This window comes from Notolabrus celidotus, chromosome 14 (assembly GCF_009762535.1).
Source record: "Notolabrus celidotus isolate fNotCel1 chromosome 14, fNotCel1.pri, whole genome shotgun sequence".
In the NCBI taxonomy this organism is placed as follows: domain Eukaryota; kingdom Metazoa; phylum Chordata; class Actinopteri; order Labriformes; family Labridae; genus Notolabrus; species Notolabrus celidotus.
Window position 1 is genome coordinate 25272679 of NC_048285.1, and position 20483 is coordinate 25293161.

The window sequence follows — 20483 nt, forward strand, 5'->3', positions numbered from 1 at the left end:
TTCAGCCCATAATGGCATGAATATGTACAAGGAGGCAGGCTGGTCTCTGATGAGGTCCTTACAGTTACTCTACCTGTATGCTTGGGGGAGAGGTGTAGTGGCATGTCTGCCAAAATGGGGGAGGGGGAATAAAAACAGGAGACTGCTTGTGTTCTATATCTGCTATTTCAACTCTTAAGGTTTTTATAATATGTTTTAACACACAACCACACACAACACGTGCATGCTTTCATACATACATACATACTTTCATACATACATACGTTCATGCTTTCATGCATGCATACATACATTCATGCTTTCATACATACATACATACATACATTCATGCTTTCATACATACATACGTTCATGCTTTCATACATACATATATACATTCATGCTTTCATACATACATAAATACATACATATGTTCATGCTTCCATACATACATACATATATACATTTATGCTTTCATACATATATACATAAATTCATGCTTTCATACATACATACATTGATGCTTTTATAGATGCTGTCATACATATGTTCCTAAATTCATATGTGCATGCATTCATACACAAATAAACATGTGCATGCTTTTATGTTTGCATTCGTACACACACATGTTCATACACGCATACATTCACACATGTTTGTGCACGCATATACACACACACACATGTAGACACACACACACACATTTACACACACACACACACACACACTCATAAAGGCATACGTTCATGATTTCACACATACATGCATACGTTTATGCTTTCACACATACATATGTGCTTTACACACACACACAGACACATGAATACATACATGATTTGTATCAGTGTTCTGTAAATGCAAGTTGAAAATATCCAAGTTATGGTAGATAACTAATGCATAGCCACATACTTAGAAATACACGTACAATATTTTGGGTGGTTTAAATGCTGTATCATGTTGTATCAAAGCCCATAAAGACTGGTTAATAATTAGATAATACATAGTATAAACAGTAGTAATAGAAAAACAAATGTGAAGCCATTGTTAACAATGTTGGCTAGCTAAAGAGGACTACAAATGGTTTGGTTGAAAAATATGAAATAACCCTTATCAAGATCAATTGTTACCCTGCCGAGCATTGATTTCAACAGAAAAGTTTCCTTTCAGTAACTTTTAAAGGAATACGAGATAGTTCCAATAATACAATGCAAGTAAGAGAATGAGTCTTATGTCTAAGAAAGAAGTACATTTAAACAAGAACATTCACCTCGTGATTAAATACACCAATGTCAGTATAAGGCATAATTACTATATTTACAGTATTACAGGAATATGCTAAGCGTGCACAGTTTTGTAAAGCAGACTAATCTCTCTTCCTCTCTCTGCTTCCTCTTCCTTTATGTGTTCAGTGTTTCACTTTTTTGCAATCAATAATTTCAACTACATTTGCTTTCAACTCTTTCCCAGCAGCCAGAAACTAATTTCTTTTGTGCACATTCAGGCTGTCTCTCATTTCTGATCGCCAAACTGCTTCATTAACCTCCTCCCCAAACTAGGAGGTAATTAAGTGAACAGCTGTGCACTGTCTGACAACTCGGCTTACTGTCGCCATCCTCGGCGAGAACGCCGGCGAGGAGCCCGTCATCACAGGTGCACAGTGTTTAGACAGCTTAGCGACACCTCTCCACAGCCATTTACACTACAGCTGCAGGTCAGACGCCACCTCTTCAGACAATCAATCAAAAGTCATTTACGTTTAATGATCTCACTAACCGTCTCATCACAATTTCATATCATTACAAAAAGTTGTTTTTAATCAATGTTAACACTTAGGCTTGTTTCGACTCGTGAAAATTGAACAGAAATGAGTTATTGTGAAAGATAGCCGTCAGTGGTGAGACCACCAGACGTAATGAGAGAGGGAATGTGGAAGCAAGCCAAATCCAAGTTTTTTAATAACTGGGAAGTAATCTGGGTGATTTGTACATCCATTTGTCACTTAGCCAGTCATTCTAACCATCCTTATTTAGTGCTGATGGGGTCCGCACAATTAACCCAAAGGAATATCGCCATCCCCTGAAATCTTCCCTCCCTCAGCCTTTTCCATGCTGTCCTCTTTGCATTTGTGAGCTGATCTCACAGTAAAATTTAATATCAGTGAGTAATGGTCTTCATCAATGTGCTTATGATTGTTACTAGGCTCTTTGATTGGTGAGAGCAGACTCACTCCACTGATTATGCCCATGGTGGGGAGAAAAAAATGATAGGAAAATGTACAGCTATAGAAAAACACTACAAAAAACACATACTCTGTCTAAACTGCACATTTCAAGAAATAATGCAATTATTGTCTTTCATAAGAAACTGATAGAAACTAACAAAAAGACAAAAACATTCACAAAGTAGTTAAAAAGTGACAGTAATATCCATCTGAAGAACTTACACTGTACATTACAATCTGTGGCAGGACAACACCATGCACACGTTAGTCACTAAACCTTTTTACACAGTTTGAAACCATCGACTTTAACAGTTCTAAGCCAGAGCCTCTTTTATAGTTTGGCGAAATGTTGGAGAATATTGCTTCTGCATGGTCATTGCACTGTTATTTGTCTATGAGAATAAATATAGCCATAGTGGCCACAGAAAGAGTGTTTTGTTTCTTGATTTTGAGTGAGCATCATTCCTCTATATTACCACTTTTATCTGTGTGCAATGCATTTCCCTTACCTTAGTTAGTCAGCTGGGACAGCACAGCAGCATTGCAGAGGTGGGAGAGTCTTGGTTAAATTATCCAACTAAGGTAAGGAATCAGGATATTACACAGGTAAATGTGTTGAGAGTTACTCTACAGATTAAAACACTTGGTACAACCTCCAATCCTTTTGGGGTGTATGTGCTTATGTATGTGTGTGTGTGTGTGTGTGTGTGTGTGTGTGTGTGTGTGTGTGTGTGTGTGTGTGTGTGTGTGTGTGTGTGCGTGTGCGTGTGTGTGTGTGTGTGAGAGTTTACAAGTAGTGCATCCTCAACATTAATGCTAATACCATCCACCTGTGCAGCCACAGCCAACAGAAAAGCCTGATTTGTGTGCAGCAAAAACAACATAATCAGAGGAGAGAGAGGTGGCCTAGAGCTGGACAGTTAGACAGATACAACATACCCTCCCTTATTAAATCACATTTGTAATTAACTGATAAAATATATATATATATATACAGTATAAGTAGTTAATCTCTAAAATCTTACCCTATTAATCAAACTACAGTTATCATATGTGAAAACCTGTACCCACTATCCAGTCAATTGATTTTACTTATTGATTCTCTGTAAATAATCGTATCAAAACACATCGGATTCTTCATTTTTTGAGATTTTAATTGAGAAAATATCGACAGCAAAATAGTGATCATAATTATAACTTAGCCAGAATATTAAATGTCCATAGAGGTTCTTTTTTTTTATCATACTGATGCATCAGATACTGCCACCAAATGGTCCAGGTGATTGCTTTGCAACGTTTGGGCTGCAGTGATGTAAAGATTAATACTCTGATGGAGCCTCTATAGTTAACCCACAAACTGCTGAATGTCATATGCACAGTCTCATCAATCTTTCTTCAGAGTCCATTTCAATAAGTGTTTGATACTCTATCCTCCTGTGGATTCTTAAACAGGTTCCTGTCCAATACTATATTTTTCCCATCACAAATCTAATTGATTCCTCCTTAATTAGAAAAGAAAATCACTAATTAAAAGCCTCCCTCACACAGACAGACATATAGAGTAGGTGTGTGAATCCGCCACCCACTCATTTCCATGTCAATTCAGAGACACCCATTACAAGCTCTTGTCTAGTAGTCAAGGTGCTGAGGACATCTGTAATGACAGTATTGAAATAACCCTTGAACCCAGGTGACTCCCCCCCTGGGTTAGGAATGTGTAATGCAAACACACAATCACACCATTCAAAAGCGACATATTTTCATAACAACATCACCACACACGCTGAACAAAACACTGACACCACCAATCATAGAGGCTAAATGTAAATGATGATGGACAAAAGGCTGGTGGTGCTTCATGATCAGTGAGTGCACATAATGGAGATGAATCAGGCTGTTTTCTTAGTCAAATGTCACAAGGGAGTGCTGCTGATTTGAATGGCTGGTGCTCCTTTAGGCATTGATAGATGGAAGGTGAGGACATGGGTGAGCAGGCAGAGGAAGGGAGGATGGTGTCGGACCTTTGGATCCATCCTCCACCCTCACTCTTTTCCTTTCTTTCAGTCTCTCCATAGCTGACAGGCTGCTGACTGAAAGAGTGTGGGAGATGAGACATGGGTTCATCACGCTTTGTGTGGCCTTGGGTTTTTTTTTCTCCTCACATAAGATGGCTGATGTGCTTGCGTTGCCATCTTAAGCTGTTGTTTTACAGCTCGACCATTATTCTCTTTTATGATTGTGACCTACTTCGGAGCAACAGCTCCACCACATCACCTTCATGTATCTTTTTACTTTGAATTCATTGTTTAAAAATTCAAATAAATCAAAGGCCATAAAGGGATTACTAGAGACAGGGCAGCATTGTATGACTGGCTTGAGGTTGAATGTTATTTGACTGCAGTTTATTCCTAGAACGTGTCCAGAGCTTGTTCTATCGATTATTATTTTTCTCTCCCTCAAAAAAGACTAATGAGCCCGGTGAATTCCACAAGAAAGGTTAATACAATATTGAAATGTCAGGAGATTAATGATATTGTTCTTTCTTCCTATAGTCCTGCAGGAGAAGGTGACAAATGTCTTGCCCTTTTCACTGGGTTCCTCCCTATTTGTGATCTTTTTCTCTTCCCCTTTCTCATTCTCTTTGTCTCTGTGTCTGTTTCTCTTTATTCTCCATTTCCTATTTTTTTTTTTTTTACCTTCCTCCTTTTGTCTCCACCTCGTTCTCCTCCACTGACCATGGTCTCCTGATGCCAAGGACTTATCCCCACCACTGCGCATAAACGCTGTAGCGATATGCTACAACAGAACACAGGAGATGGGATGCTCTGTACACTGTGTGCGGCTGTCAGGAGATGAATAGCATTGATCCATCTTCATTAGGAGTCGCTGAGATTTTATCAGGGGGAGTTTGCCTTCTGTGAGGAGCAGAAACTCTTCACAAACCACACCATCATCTGCATATTGTCATATTACTGCTCGGTCTTATGAGGTTAAACACTGCTTCTTCCAGTCTTTTGGTCCTCATCATGGTGCATGTGATATCTGTCTTATGTGTTCAGAGCTGTGGTGCACATCTTGACTCCTCCCATGCTCCTGCAGCACCCTGGCATGGGGTCCAAGTTTTAATCAACTCTGCATAATTGGAGTGATTCCCTGTCTTGCTGTATATTTCAATCCATCTGTATAATTACAGTGAATTACAGTCTTTGTCAGGAGGAATGGGGAGGGAGAAGCCTCACACAGACTGAGACACAATTACCCACCGTCTTGAGAGAAAGAGGAAATTACCTCTTTTGTCATCTCATTTTTCACTGGTGGGAGCTAAACGTGGAAGAGCGTCAACAATAATTAATGCATCACAACAACCTGTGCAGAAAACATCCCCTATATCCATATCAATATTACAGATTAACAGATTAGCCCGGCATCATCACATAGTCTCTGTTCTTAGGTAAAGTCGTTCTGATACCATACTAGTATTAGTAATGGCAGCCATTACAGCCTAAAATGCAGTGTACCAGCAAGCGTGTAAGTCAGTGCACTGAGCCAAAACCTTAGCCAACAACACCCAAAATTCAAAAGAAAACTAGAAAATCCAGACAGAGCACTCTCTCTGCAGATAAACACACCTGCACACACTTCTTCTGGATTTCCGCCAAGACTCGTGTCTGGGCATCAAAATTTGGTGTCAGTAAGGAAAAACAATATCAGAACATCTCTATTCTTAGAGGTATAGTATCTTCTGCTTCAGGATTGGTGTTCAGAGGAACAACAAGGGGTGGTGGTTGTCCTTTCTGCGGGGGCTTTTGAGCATCCATGCCTCAGTGCAGTAATTGCATCGATGAGAAGAAAAGCAGTTGCTTGCAGGCAAGCATGGGTCATCATTACTCTGTGTGAAGCTCGCAGCCCTAAGGTGGGCCATTACTGCAGTGTGTCAATAGCTGATGCTGTTCTATGATAGAGGCAGAGCGTTAGGCCTCCCAGGGTAAAGTGACCACTTCCTGCCTCCAGGTTAAAGGTTGAGGCAATTACAGGGATGCCAATTTATCTTCTGTCTGTACTAGGTGATCCTCTGAATTGGTCAGATGAGATGTTGGACTGCAAGCAACTGGAACAGAAATGGAGATGCGAACATTGTTTCCTCTCTCTACTCACCATTCATGCCAAAGCTCCTTTGATAGCATCATTGGCTTCCAAGTCATAGTCCGATCCCTGGTCTATGTCTCTCTCATTTCCTCCTTTCATCCATCCTACAGCAGACAGCTACTATCTCTTCCGCTATATGGCAGACATCTGCAGAGTACGGCCGAATCACTTTACTCTCCCACAGGGGGAACAGTCGTCCAATAACTTCAAACCTCCATCCAGGAAGTCCTGCATTAACCATGAAGCTAGTTTGCCAAGTCATAAGGTTTCATTCATTTTATCAGAGCTGCCAGATCCTTTGAATAATTGCTATTCTACAGTGGGGCTCTTTCCTTTATTGTTCTGAATTCAAGCCAGTCATTGTTCAGCTCAGAGGGTTACCGTTAGTGTTTATGATGTAGATGACAGGAGATATGCTGTACAAGTGGAACATTTCAAGCACTAAAAACAACAACACAGCCATTATGAAAACTATAATGAGCTTTAAGGATTTGTTGTTGACTTTGCTGTAATCGTTTCTCTAACAGAAATCTTTATCACCATGCTACATGTAGCTGTTTTTGTGTATAGTTGAATCTAATCCAGCTTTATCTTCATTCCTCTGAAGTTCTTTTATTTTGAGTCAGTCATCTCCAGACCTTTAACACTGACCTTGGCCTTCTCCCAATTTTCACCACATAACCTCCCCTCCTTTTGACCCTTGACCCATCTTCCCGTCCTTTTTATCTCTCCATCATTGTCGCCTCACCTCTAACTTCCCAGCAATCTGAGCATTTTGTCACACAATTTTTCCGACAGTCAATTTATACGGTGGCAGGACGCATCTATCTCCTGAAAGGCTGAGTGGTGGTGCTCTGTCTCTACCAGCTCTCTGGTTCACTCAGTCTTACCTGCAGCCCAGGGCTCAGTGCAGCTCCGTCTGAATGTTTCTGCCTCATGAGAGTTTGCTTTGATTTTGGCAGACGTGAACTCTGGCTGAGAAGAAAAAGAGACAAGTCACAAAGTCATTTCCAAGAGTTCATGACACCGCTTATCTAGAACAGTTGACTAACTTTCTGGAGAAATAATCTAGCTTTCTAACTGTAGGTTTAACTTATAATGACTGTTCGTTACCCAGTATATGATGGGAGTTCATTGCATTTTAAGCGAGATTTTTGAAAATGAGGATATGTTTTATGGCTAAATATTTGAGCAGTTTATTCAATAAAGAAATCCACAAACTGCATTGGTGTGAATTAAACAGAAACTATGCTTTCTTCTCAAGTATTAAAAGAACAAATGAATAAAACTGCCAAAGAACACTGAAATAAGTGATATCAGATTGATAATCAGTGTTTTTTGATGCTCTATGATGAGATCAGAATGTCAAGAGAGGCTGTGAACTGAGCAGCTGTTTGCTCGTTTGATGATTCTGAGTTTGTTTTTTGGTATCACTTAAGTTGTTTTTTTTATGTCATCAAGGGTTTTAACAAAAGCCAGACTGTAGGCTTCTCTCTCTCAAGAAGAGAGGGACCTGGTAATTAAAACCATTAAATCACTCAAAGCAGTTCCTAATTAAAACTGGTGTCTTTTCAGAGCTCACTGTCAGGGCTTCAGAGAATGCAAGCTGAGATGCTGCTAACTTTTGCTCAGCATGTTTCTAACTTTCAAGACAGAGATCCTTTATGCAGTCAAATAATCAAGGTACAATCTATGGTATTATCTGCTGGAAATGTTTACCTGCCGAGTGGACAGACTGTAGCTGTAGTGATTTCTCATTAAGAAAGCATCATTCTCTCATCAACTCACAATAAAACCATCCCATTTTTGTGGTTTATTTAAGCAGCAAGATTTCTAGTCACTGCCACCTCCACCTGTGCTCAGTTCAGCTTTCAGCCATACTACCACCCCAGCATCTAACTACAGGCTACAGCCAGGTTTTAAGATATGACCTCATCACTACTAAAATTTCTGATTGTAAAATAAATCTGCGAGGAGTGATGAGGTTGGAGCCATGATGCCAAATACTTACAATGATCTGCTGCCGTAACAAAGGATCAAACAATATAATAGTTTGGTAGACTAAACAAGCAAAGCTATCCCCTTTGCTCAGAAGTTTGTAATTGGTATTGAAACTATTGTCTGACACACACAGACATACAAAGATCTGATTGACAAAATAGGTTGCAGGCCCTTAATGTTATTTTGAGTTGATCTGGAATCACTGGCAGCAAACAACCAGCTAACTTGAATTTGCTACTTGTCCAAAACTCATACACCAAAAAGTTCCATGTGACACCAGTTCAGCTTCTGTGTATCAAACCTGTCACTGCCCTGACTCAGCTGAACTCCTTGCTACATGTCCTCTGTCAGTCCAGGCATGAAATCCATGCAAACAGCAGAGCTCTGTAACTGCAGTGAGCTTGTGCGGCAGCAATAAAGAGAAAACAAGCTTTTAGATGAGAGCAGCAGTCAGTTTACACAGCGTTCTGATGCCTTCAAAGTGCTTTAAAAAGTCAACTTAAACTCGTTCTGGGTCTTAGTAGATTTACACAGCTCATCAAAAACACTGCACTATATTTGATAACCTAATGTTCTGTCTTTTCGTCTCCTCTTAATCAGTCATGTAATGATATACGCTGGTACTACAGTTAATATTAATTATACATCAACCCAATTAGACACAGCACATACATGCTTTATCTGATTACAAGAGCAACAGGAGGATCAAAACCACTACACATTTTACACAAGTAGGCTTGTTTCTCTGAGATCGCTTATCTTCTTGAGGAGACTGAGTCAAAGTAAATTAGTGCCAATATTTTTTCTGGAAAAATAACAAATCACACACTAGTTTGTTTTTTTTGTCACAAGTAGCATTTTTCCAATTTGCGTTTGTAATTAGGGTGTGCAGCACCCCGACATCCAGCGGATAATCTGGCCTTTCTGTATTAGACGGGAAGTGGACCGTGAAAGTAATTGGTAAGTGTTGCACAAATTGGATCTAAGCGTGATGCCAGTTTTATTCCTCTGTGGCAATATTTGCAAAGCGATTAGAACAATGCTGCTGCTGCACATTTTCAAAAGCTTTATTACGTATAGCTGTAACGTTTATGACTGAATGTTAACAGGTCCAGTAATCAACCTGAAGGAGAGAGGCCAGCACGTGATGCGTACAGCCAACACGAAGGAAAAAAGTGCAGTTTACAAGCGTGGCTTTGGCTGCTTTTTTACAAGAGAAAAATAAATAATGAATATAAAATCCAAATGGTTTTCATCACTCAACTGTTTCAAAACTGTTCCAATTAGGATTTCTATTAAATGCCTTAGAAATAAACTGCCAGTTCAACCACAAAAATATGGATTGCAGAGTTGTTTTCTGAAAAGAAAAATCCCACAGCGAGACCTTTCATTTCTGTTCCTGTCGGGAGAGCTGTAGCATGTTTCACCCAAACTTGTGTGAGACACTTACAAATTACATGATTAGGGACAAATTCATCAGCAGCTTGCACCACTTGGTAATGAGAACTTGAGCTTGAGCGGGTAACCACTGGGGGTGCAGTGAGCTAGCCAGAAATCATACTGGTGTGACCCTGGCATCAAAAGCAGAGAGATTGGAAGTATCTGCAGTCTGTGGACGCTTCCCGCTGATAAATGGGGTTTTATCACTTCAGCAGAAACCCGGACAGGGTGCCAGGCTGAATGCTGAACAGGCTGAATGCTGTGTGGCTCAGAAGTGAGGAATGATGGGAAGAGATTTTACTCTGGAGGAAGAAGAAGTCTGAGAATAGATGCCATTAGAAGCATACAGGTGTGCCAACACAAGGATGAGTGTGGACTCTGTCACAGACACTTCGAGACACAGATGGCTATCAGGTCTTGGATCTACAAGAAACAAGTAACAGGGTTAAATGAGCTTCACTAGCAATTATTCTCACAATCTGCTGATTTTTACAACTTATTTGACGACTTATCAAAGATGTAGTCAATCCCTTTTTTTTCTATAGTCAAAGGAAAGTCAAAATAACTAATAACATGTTCCATTTAAATACAATTGTAAAGCAGAACAAAGCACCACCATAGTGGGTTTCAACACTATGATTTGAATTGTCCTAAAGACATTTACTCAAAGGACAGATTGTTATATTAACAAATTATTTCCAGACTTAAGCCTGACCAATGCTGGATTCTTTAAGTCCACAAAGACATAAATATTTAAGACCTTGATTACAATCTGAGGATGTTTTATTGGCTAATAATCTCTTTCATTTGGTTACTGAGTTATGAACATGGTAGTTAGCAGATTATTTCATGTTGTAAAAGAAGCTTGTCAGTGCCTAAAGTATGTTGGACAATATTCCTGGATTAGCACAATAACAGAGGCTTAGCCTTCATGGCTGCAAGACTGCAACATAAGAAGACATTATTTTTTATACTTGCAACCCTGAGTCTGGATTCAACAAGTTAGTGATGCACATGCTGATGTGTTGGTTGGGTCCAACTTTAAATAGCCAAGCGTTTGTATTATCCACACTGTTTCCAAGCTGCTAATCTGACTGTCAGGGTTAAAAACTGGTGGGTTTCCTCCCAGTTTGCACTGGGTGCCTGTGGCAGTAAACCCCATCAATTACCAGCTACAGTCTGTTTCATGCCGAACACGGAGGAACGTGTCAACAGCCCGAGATACCGCTCTGCACACACATGAAAGCCTTGGCTGTCCAAAGAGTGAAAAAACTCATGACAGCATAAATTACCGGGTGGAAAAAGGTGAAGGCACTGTACATGTATCAGGCCTTGTTTGCTGTCAGAGACGGTAGACAGGGAAACAAAGGAATGCACCACAGCTGAAGAAAGAGAGAGAATGAGGAAGCAGGATGTGAGGGGAAAACCCGGAGAGGAGGAGAAGAGCAGGAAATGTAGATAGAGAGGGATGAGGGACAAAACCCTGGGCAGGAAATGGGCAAAAAGCATCTTCCAGGGGACTGTCAGGCTCCGTATGAGCAGCATGGTAAACAGGAAGCAAAAAAAAAAAAATTGCCCAGTCTTGTGTGGTGGCAAGACAAACAACTGGCGGCACAATCCTGTGCTTATTGTGTAGTTTGTGGAAGAGGAGCTGTGGAACTATTTGATGAGGGATATGTCTGGGTGCCTCTGCTATTGTTCGCCACAGTTGAGAACCATTTATCACAATAGGAGCACCTGGTGTTCAGGAAAAAAAAAGGCTTTAACAGAGCGGGAGCTGGAGCACCACAAGCCGAGCATCTCAGCGAACAAAGACGGTGAAAATAGCAACATCTTTCTCCGCATCTATCGCTGTTCCCCTCCACACGTCTCCCTCTTTTCCTCCATCTCTCCAGCTTTTCCCTCCCTTTTCTCTGCTGCTTTTAACATGCCTCCATCTCATCGTGTTAATTTGCTGCTTCAGTGACACGCATCATTGGGGGAGTCATTTCTAATAACCCCGCCAGCCCCCCCCCCTGTACAAGTGCCTTTGAGTCATGCACAGAGATGTCATTCAAATTATTAAGCATAATGGTGACAATGATGCATTTCTAAAGCTTGCTTCCTTCCTGACATGACTGCGGTTAGCTCAACAACCTTCCTCCTCCTCCCCTTAGTCTTCCTCCTGATCACAAATGAACCCCATCTCATCTTTTTAAGGAAGAGCACGCACTGATCTGCTGGGGTGAATCTTTTCATTTCCCTGAGCGTTTTTGCCACGAGAAAATCTTTTTATTTCTGAGGTTCCCGGCGTGTCACAGCCTCCTCTGTGTCAGTGTCTTATCACATGTCATGATGCAGGGCTTCCTGTTTGAAAAGCTTTCAAAGTAAGAGGGGTTAGAGGCTCCTACGTATACCGTCGTCTCCCCTGACCTGAGTCAAAGCAGAGTAATTATTCATTCATGCTGGGCCGTCAGGGATGATGCGCGGGTGACATTTTCCCTCAGCTGCTTTGTTGTTGCAGATCCGAAAGCAGGAAGGATTTTCGGAGTGGAACATCTGCTGTTTTCTGCCTCAGCATCGGCTCGGTACAACACGTCTCAGCAGCAAGAAAAATAACTGAACAGAGCCACAGGGATTCTCCTTCTCTTATTTACAGACTTTCAGGTGAATGTAACACATGAAAAGATGAAAAATACCCAGATGATACCATGTTTAATATCATTTTACTTCTGTTTTTCTGTATTGTGGCAACTCAAGCCCAGGTGTAAGCTGGTAGGTTACTCTGCAACACATTTGACTGTGATTTCCTTGGAGTTACAAGAGTGTGTTGCAACAATCTGAAGGAATTTTTTTTGATCCGTTCATGTTTTCTTTCACTAACATGGCCTTGACGTCTTGCGTGGTGTTCTGGATTAAAAAAGCAGAAAGCAGATGCCTCAGTAATAAAGACAATTAAACCGGCAGCTGCACCATCTGCTATTGTCCGTAACTGAAGTAATGAGTGGAAAAAAGAGGATATTTGAGAAGATGCACAGCAGGTAATTCTTCAGCATCATCCAGGACATGCAGGTGCACAGCAGCTCAGACCTATACGATATGTACGATAGCATCGCTGACATTTAACTGGACGGACACAAAACAGATTATAGATTTAGGATAATATGACATATACGTTTAGCATAATCTCCTGTATGATCCCGCTCTCCTGCTCCTCTGCTCCTGCCTCTTGTGTGGCTGAGCTGCAGGAGATAAGTGGTCGTGCAGCGTGTGTCAGCAGTGGCCTCGCCGGACTTGGGGTGATGATGCTTCAAAGGGTGGTGACATTCATGTTCGGAGGCTAGATACGGTCCTCCTTACTGGACACCAAGGCTTCATGTTCACAAGTGCAATCTGTTTTAAATTGGTATGCAACAATTCACTCAACTCATTGATACAATATGATCCATGATGCTTGGTTTACAAAGTAAACATTTTTAAAAAGAGCGTACACTTAAAGCTGGGGTTGGTAGTCTGATTTAGATACAATTTTTGTTATACTGGTTAAAATGATCATTATGTCCCGATGGTAATCAATACATAATGTGTTCTTAAAAAAGAGCGAAAAAAAGCTGCTATCTGCAGCCGGAGTAAACCTGGGAAAACACCAACCAATCACCGTTTTTGGGTCCCAAAATTTTAAACCAATCAAATCCTGTCCACCTCTACACCTCTCCTGATGCCTTCACTAACTGTCAACACTGTAGGAATTAAGAACATCTTCACTGAACATGTTTAACAAACAGTAGAGCTGTTACAGTATTATATTTATTATAGCTTTTCTCCTGATATGATGATTTCTCCTGGGGGTTAGACAGAGTCCTGAAGACATGCTACATTCAAATTCATGCTAGTTTTCCGAGACTACCAACCCCAGCTTTAACTTATGGCCTGGAGCTGGATTCAGTTTGAAGCACTCTTCAGACCGGGTCCATTGTTTACTACTGTAAGCTGACAAATCTGTTCATGTGCTCACCTGTTCAGAACATCCCCTAATAAGACACAAACATTGAAAAGCACAAACTATTTAAGCTCTTTCACATAGACTGATTACCTTGTATCCATTAATCAATACATGCAACTTAGTCTAAGAGTTCTGATTGGATCAAAGAAGCCTTTTATATGTTACTTTAAAGTTTATTTCATTAAAAAATGAGTTTATTATGCAGCAGTGCTGTTGAATGCAGCCACAGCCTTGTTACATACAAAAGACAAGGGCAGATTTCTGAGCAAGTCCTTGGTAAAATACTTCTCTCTGCAAAGCTTGGCCCATCATTTCATGTTGAAGTGCTGCTATGTGAAAACACGAGCAGGGTTTTACAAAAGTAAGGGCATAAAATATATATATGTATACATACTAGTCCTTTGCTTTACTGCTATGTACTATGTGTGTGTAAGAGGCAGAAAAGGAGAGTTTTGCATATTTCCACCCCTCTTCATGCAAGCAGAGACAAAAGCTGGCCTTGGCGAAGCTGCTTCTTTTTTTCCTTCAGTGTGGTTTTCGAGCAGCAGGCAGAGCGTGGGTTTAAAAATGCTTCTTTTTTTGTAGACAAGATTTGAAGGACACGCAGAGGGACACGTGTAGTTTGGGCTCACAGGCGGATAACACGTTTGTGAATCCATCTTTTTCTGTTTTTATTCTCACAGACACAAAATCTTATATCAAAGAAGAGGGCTTGTTTCTGAATAGAGCATACGAAGAATTTACCACAACATCATGTAATGTTAACAAAAATCTGCCACAACAGCGCTGCCACATAGCTACCAGACAAACATTAGTACATGTAATGATTTCTGTTTGTTTTACCGTGACATTTTTCTGCATAATCCAGTCCCTGATAGCGCAGGACTCAGCCTTTAATTAACGAGAGTCAGACGAGGTTTTGGGGTGTCTCCCACTGTGTTCCTTAACACACATCATTAATCAAGAGGGGGGGCTTCCATTAAGCGGGTCACTCAGGATCATGCTAAACAATTAAGCTTTGATTAAGAGATTGTTCATCAAGCCATCCCACCAGCAGCCAACGGTGTGTTTAAAGCCCACAGGAAAAGAGACATCTAAAGCTCTGTATTCAGAAAGTACACTCCTGTCTAATCGTGACATGTGTACTTTGAATAAAACATCTAGTGGAAGTGTGTGCTGCCAACACTCACATACATACACCCACAAACCATTCATGTCAGCAAAGTAAAATCATGCACACACTGGTTTTCTCTTCGACAGCTTTTACCTTCGCTGGATGTCATTACAATACCCGACAATCAATTCTGTTTATTTCTGCGAGCAGTTTTCTTTGCTCTTGAATAAAATCTCTCTGCTTCCATGAACATTTCTGCTCTCAGCTTGTATAAAAAGTCTCCTTTCAAAAGACTGCAAGGTAAAATGCGACACCCACGCAGGCTTCACATTCATCACACAGCTATTTGTTCTGTCTATCTGCAGTGAGCAGTTGTTACAAAATGACTTGAACTCCAATAATTTGCAAACATAAAAAAAAGAACTTAATATAAAACTGACTTATAATCACTTCAACAAAGTTTCTTGGGTTGATTGCAAATGAGCAGCACTTGTCAACTATGGAAGAGGTCTCTAATCAGCTCTCTAATGTGGAAGTTCAATAACAAATACAAGGCCTCTGAAAAGGTCAGATCATCTAAACTTGAGATGACGTTTCAAGTTAAAGTCTTAATGATCCTGATAACATGTGACAATGAAAAAATACATCAAACCCAAGGTGATAAGACAGCAGACAAATGATATGAAGGTTCTTTACTCTTTGGTTTATCTAACACTGTGTTTACAGAAGATGCATTTAGGAACATCACAGAGTTCTTCGTCACCTGTGTTTTAGCAGCACTTGAAGTAGAACTTTGAATCAGCTGTGATTCATTACAAAGGATGTAGTTTATTTTAATGAACAGTGTTTAACCTTCAACTGTGTTACCTGCAAACAAGGCTCTGCCAAAATCAGGCTTCAAAAAGTATCTCAACGTCTGTTGAGCAGACATTCTTTATATTTGTTCCTACATGTAAGAGCCTGTTCAGACTTTGTCTTTGAGTATGAGCTTGTATAACCTGTTGGTTGATTGTTAATATATAATATACACTACCAGTCAAAAGTTTGGAAACTGTTTCTCATTCAAGGGTTTGTATTTAGTTTAAATATTGTGAACACTGTAGATTAATACCAAAGACATCAAAACTATGAAAGAACATTAAAAAAGTGTATGTTTTATATTTTAGATTCTATAAAGTAGCCCCATTTTTCTTTCATGACAGCTTTGCACACTCTTGGTATTCTCTCAGTATGCTTCATGAAGTGGTCTCCTAGAACGGTTTCTAATTAGCAGGAGCCTTGTGAAGGGTTAATTTGTAGAATGACTTGCCTTCTTAATGTGTTTGAAACCATCAGTTGTGTTGTTCAGAGGTAGGGTTAGTACACAATGGATAGCCCTATTTGACTACAGTTGTAATCCAGATTATGGCAAAACCAGATAACTTCATAGTTTTGATGTCTTCAGTATTAATCTACTACGTTTAAGATAATTAAAATAAATGAAACCCATTGAATGAGAATGTGTGTCCAAACTTTTGACTGGTAGTGTATATCTAGCAACAAGTTACTTTTGATAACAGGTGTTTTTACATATCTAGAAGCAAGTGTTATTTAGGTCATGTAACAGAGTCAAAAATTATTCAAGCCTAACTTAGTGTAAGAGGTGATTCACCTTGATCTATACGATTGTACTCCTGGCTCAATGAACCAATATAATGGTCTCTATCATTCCCCACAGTCCTTAAAGCTCTCATGAGGAACTGTGGGTTTGTATAACTTTTGCGGCCCCTGTGAACAAAGCAGTCTTTACTGATTTGTCCTGTACATGTATAAGTATGTCAGCCTTCTCTCTTTTAACAGTCAAATTTATCACTTGAGAATTTCTTCTGTGGAACATGTAAAAAAAAAAAGGCTGTATCAGCAGCATGTAGTCAACCACTTGGTCTGAAAGTACCCCCTTCAGAGGTTTCAGACATGAAAAAATGACTATGTACAAACAGTCACACCTCTCTTTTATGGTCTTGTTTGCTTTTTTAGGTCATAAAGAGAGATCAGTATTAATCTTAGTGTGTTTAACAATCATCTAAAAACTCCTCACATGAGCTTTAAGGACTCCGCAGCACACAGATAGTCCTCTAATCAGATAAGAAGTGCATGAAAGCAGCCAGCCCAGTCTGTTTGTCTGACACAAAGCTCAATATAAGGAAAGTGTTGCTCAATAACAGCATGTTTTCATCCAAACAGGTGGAAAATTATGTGTTTCCTGAAGTCATTTATCAAACCTGGAGCAATGATGGAAATATAAAGAGATAAAGGCCGAGAGAGAGGGAGAGGGAGAGAAGGATGAAATGCTAATTTCTGCAGCTTGTCCCCAGCAGCTGCTCTGGCTGTTTGACATGTGTGATGAATGGTGTTGCATTGGTGCTGCTGCCCTCTCACCTCCACTCATTGTCACCAGAGCAGAGACAAAGAGGAGGAGAAGCAGGAGGAGGAAAAATCCTGCAGCACGAGCAGTAGATGCTTCCTTCCATCAACACACAAGCACGTGCACTCGAGCTCCATCTTTCCCAGCAGGAAAAAAAAAAAACGGTTCAGACATCAAAGCACTCACACACGCTCACACACTCTGATAACTTGCATCTTACTGCAGCATGTATTTGCTGAGCAAAGCTTATTTTCTCCTGCCTGGCTCCCCAGTTTTTCTTCTCCCAGCAGACCACTTCCACCATCATCTGATGCAACAATTACACCACCACCTGAAAGCTTCATCTGGGAGTATACACAGAAACACCTCTGCTAACTGCATATTTGCTGAACATTCAGTCGGAGGTGAGAAATGAGGAAGAGGTGGATAAATGCACACTGGTAAACAGTGGGAAATAAAAGATGGGAGTAGAGAGGGAAAGTTGCTTTGTTGGCAAGGAGCAGAGCAGTCATTACTCGTCCCCCTCCCCACCTCAGGCACACACAGAGGAAGAGGTGTGAAATAGGTGCAGCTCCTGCCTCGTCTGCACTGATGGGTTTGTTTAAAGGGTCAGGATTGATCGCTGAACCTTTTCTAAAAATCTGAATGCAAAAATCTGCCAACCGTCCAAGAGGAATATGAAAAAATATGTTATTCACATGTGAACCCTGAGCAGATTGTTTTACATTTCATGCATTGGTAGCCCTGCAAATTAAAAAAAAGGTTCTACCTCCCAGTGTGCGATTCACTAATCTGGTTTCTCAACATCATATAAGCAAATCTTTTAAATTGGAAATAAAGGAAACAGATTCTTGCCAGAAAAAAGAAAGCTTTCCTTACAAGGAGAAAGACTTTTAATTGTTTCTAACAGCATGATCAAGATTACGTTTGTGACAACAGCCTTAAGGAGGTAAGAGAAAATCCTCCCCACATAAAGCACAGCACCCACAATAATTTAATCCAGCTGGATTGAAACGTAATACTGAGGTAAACAAGTGTACATAAACTGGTTTCTGCAGCTGAACAGGAGGCTATTTTTAAAAGCAGTCATGAGCGCAGAAGGGAAAAACTTTGCACCCTTCGACTGCAGAGCGTGCTCTGCTGCATCAGAGCTCAAACACTGCAAGATAAACAAATAAACAAGTGCAAAAATAAACTCTTTTATGTCACCCCAACAGCCTTGATTCAAAAATAAAGAGAGGAGCTGGAGAGAAATTGGCTGTTTTTTCTTGCACAGACATGATTTTCAGATGAAGGAGGAGAAAAGCCCGGGACAAGATGGCTAAAGGGAGAAAGTGAGCATGAAATTAATTAGCTTTACACATGTCATTATTCATTCATGCCAAGATATTCTCCACTTTCATAGAATTAAAGCGGGAGAGTGGGTAACCTTTAAAATGTCTAGGAAATTCTTCTCCATCATGAAGAAAAATGACGCCATCTTAATGTGACCCTAAGAGGAATGATGTGGGATCAGACAATGACTGTACTTATTTATCACTGTCTAAAACAATGATGCAGGACATTAGAAAATACCTTTCTTTAAGCAAAAAGAATAAAATGTAACGCACATTTTAATGATAAGATTATATTTAATGTGTACTTCTAATTCTAACCTACATCGCTCTACCTTTACATTCAACACTGGAAACAGAAGTTTAAGCTCCTTATGAAGAAGCATCCTGCTGCAGATGTGATTTAATCTCATGAAGCTCACTGACAGTGATAGACCTTTGCTCAAACAAAACTAACCTTACCCTGTAAAGCAAGGGCTCCCAAAGTGTGGATCGGGACCCCCTGGGGGGGTCGGGAAACACAAAAGGGGGATCCTGAGATGTCTTCAAGGATGTTGTTTTTTTAAGTTATCCGAAAGTAGTACATTTTACCTGTTATAGTAAAAAATAGACACAAATAGTAGCTAAACTTAAAATCAAATTAAAATAGAAAATGTAATGAGTTTTCTGCCTTTCTTTTTGTTTTTATTGATTGTGTTCCTAAGCTTGTACAGCACTATGGTCAACTGCGGTTGTTTTAAAATGTGCTATAAAAAATAAAGTTTGACTTGACTTGACTTGACTTGAGATGACTCCTAAGCAAAAGCATCAGTAGCAGTAGGTTAATTCATAACAGCACAGGAAACAACCACATGCTCATATAGGTAGGCTCATTTTCTGCAGACCAGCTAAATGAAGCCACATTAAATCACTTTAAAGGGCAGTGGGGATCGCAAGTCTTTGGCACCTATATTGTGGGGGTCGCAGGCTGAAAAGTTTGGGACACCCTGCTGTAAAGGACCCCTTAAGGTAGCAAACACATTCAGATAAATCACATACCATAAAAGTGTATGGCCATCATCACTATTCAAGATAAACACAAATGAATAGTCTGTGATGATTTTCCAGCTAATTCAAGCACACTAATATTCACTACAACAACATGATGTTTATGCAAGAAGTAAGAAAACCAACAATTCCTCCTGCCACAGAAAAAGAAGACAGAGCCCCTCCTAGCTAATCAATATTTGTAAAATATATCAAATCAAATATGACAAATATATGCAAACCAGACATTCAGAATATACAGTCATTATATTTGAGAAAATGATGTTCTGTGGTGATTCATGTTTTCATTCAGAAATAAAGTAAAGTCCAGAAAACATTTAAAATTGGGCACAGTATATTTAATACAGCTAAACGCAGCGCCTCAGTCCTTGTGGAGTAAAACTCTACATCCCTGTGCTCAAGTTAAGTGGTTATCTGTCCTTCCTCAGCAACAGGAACAGCCACCTCTATCCAAATTGTCACATTAGAAGAAAAACAAAAGAAGAGGAAGAAAATGCAGACAAAAATAAAAAGGATGTCACAAAGCCAAGTGAAATAAACAAAAACTTACTAATAGAAATGTCCAAAATCCAATGAAATCTTTAGGCATAATCCAAATGGAAAAAAAAAACAGTAGAAAACATGGAGGAAAGGCCCAGAGAAGACACAAACAAGACTCCATGAATAGACCAAAGGAGAGGGGAAACAGAGAAACCAGATACACAGGGTGATCAACACATTTGTGACCAAAGACACAGGTGAAGCTAATGAGAGTAATCAAAGAGGAGGGAAGCACACAATAACAGGAGGTAAAACTAAACCAGACACAAAAGGAA

At 40.0% G+C, this 20483-nt stretch overlaps 1 long non-coding RNA gene across 1 annotated transcript; it reads right to left on the bottom strand.

Moving 5' to 3' along the window:
- Positions 1–3333: 3333 nt before the first annotated feature.
- Positions 3334–20385, bottom strand: LOC117825160. Its single transcript, XR_004633794.1, has 3 exons — positions 20219–20385; positions 7237–7321; positions 3334–4290 (listed from the first exon to the last, which is right to left on the bottom strand). It is a non-coding gene; the product is annotated as an uncharacterized LOC117825160 (long non-coding RNA).
- Positions 20386–20483: the final 98 nt, after the last annotated feature.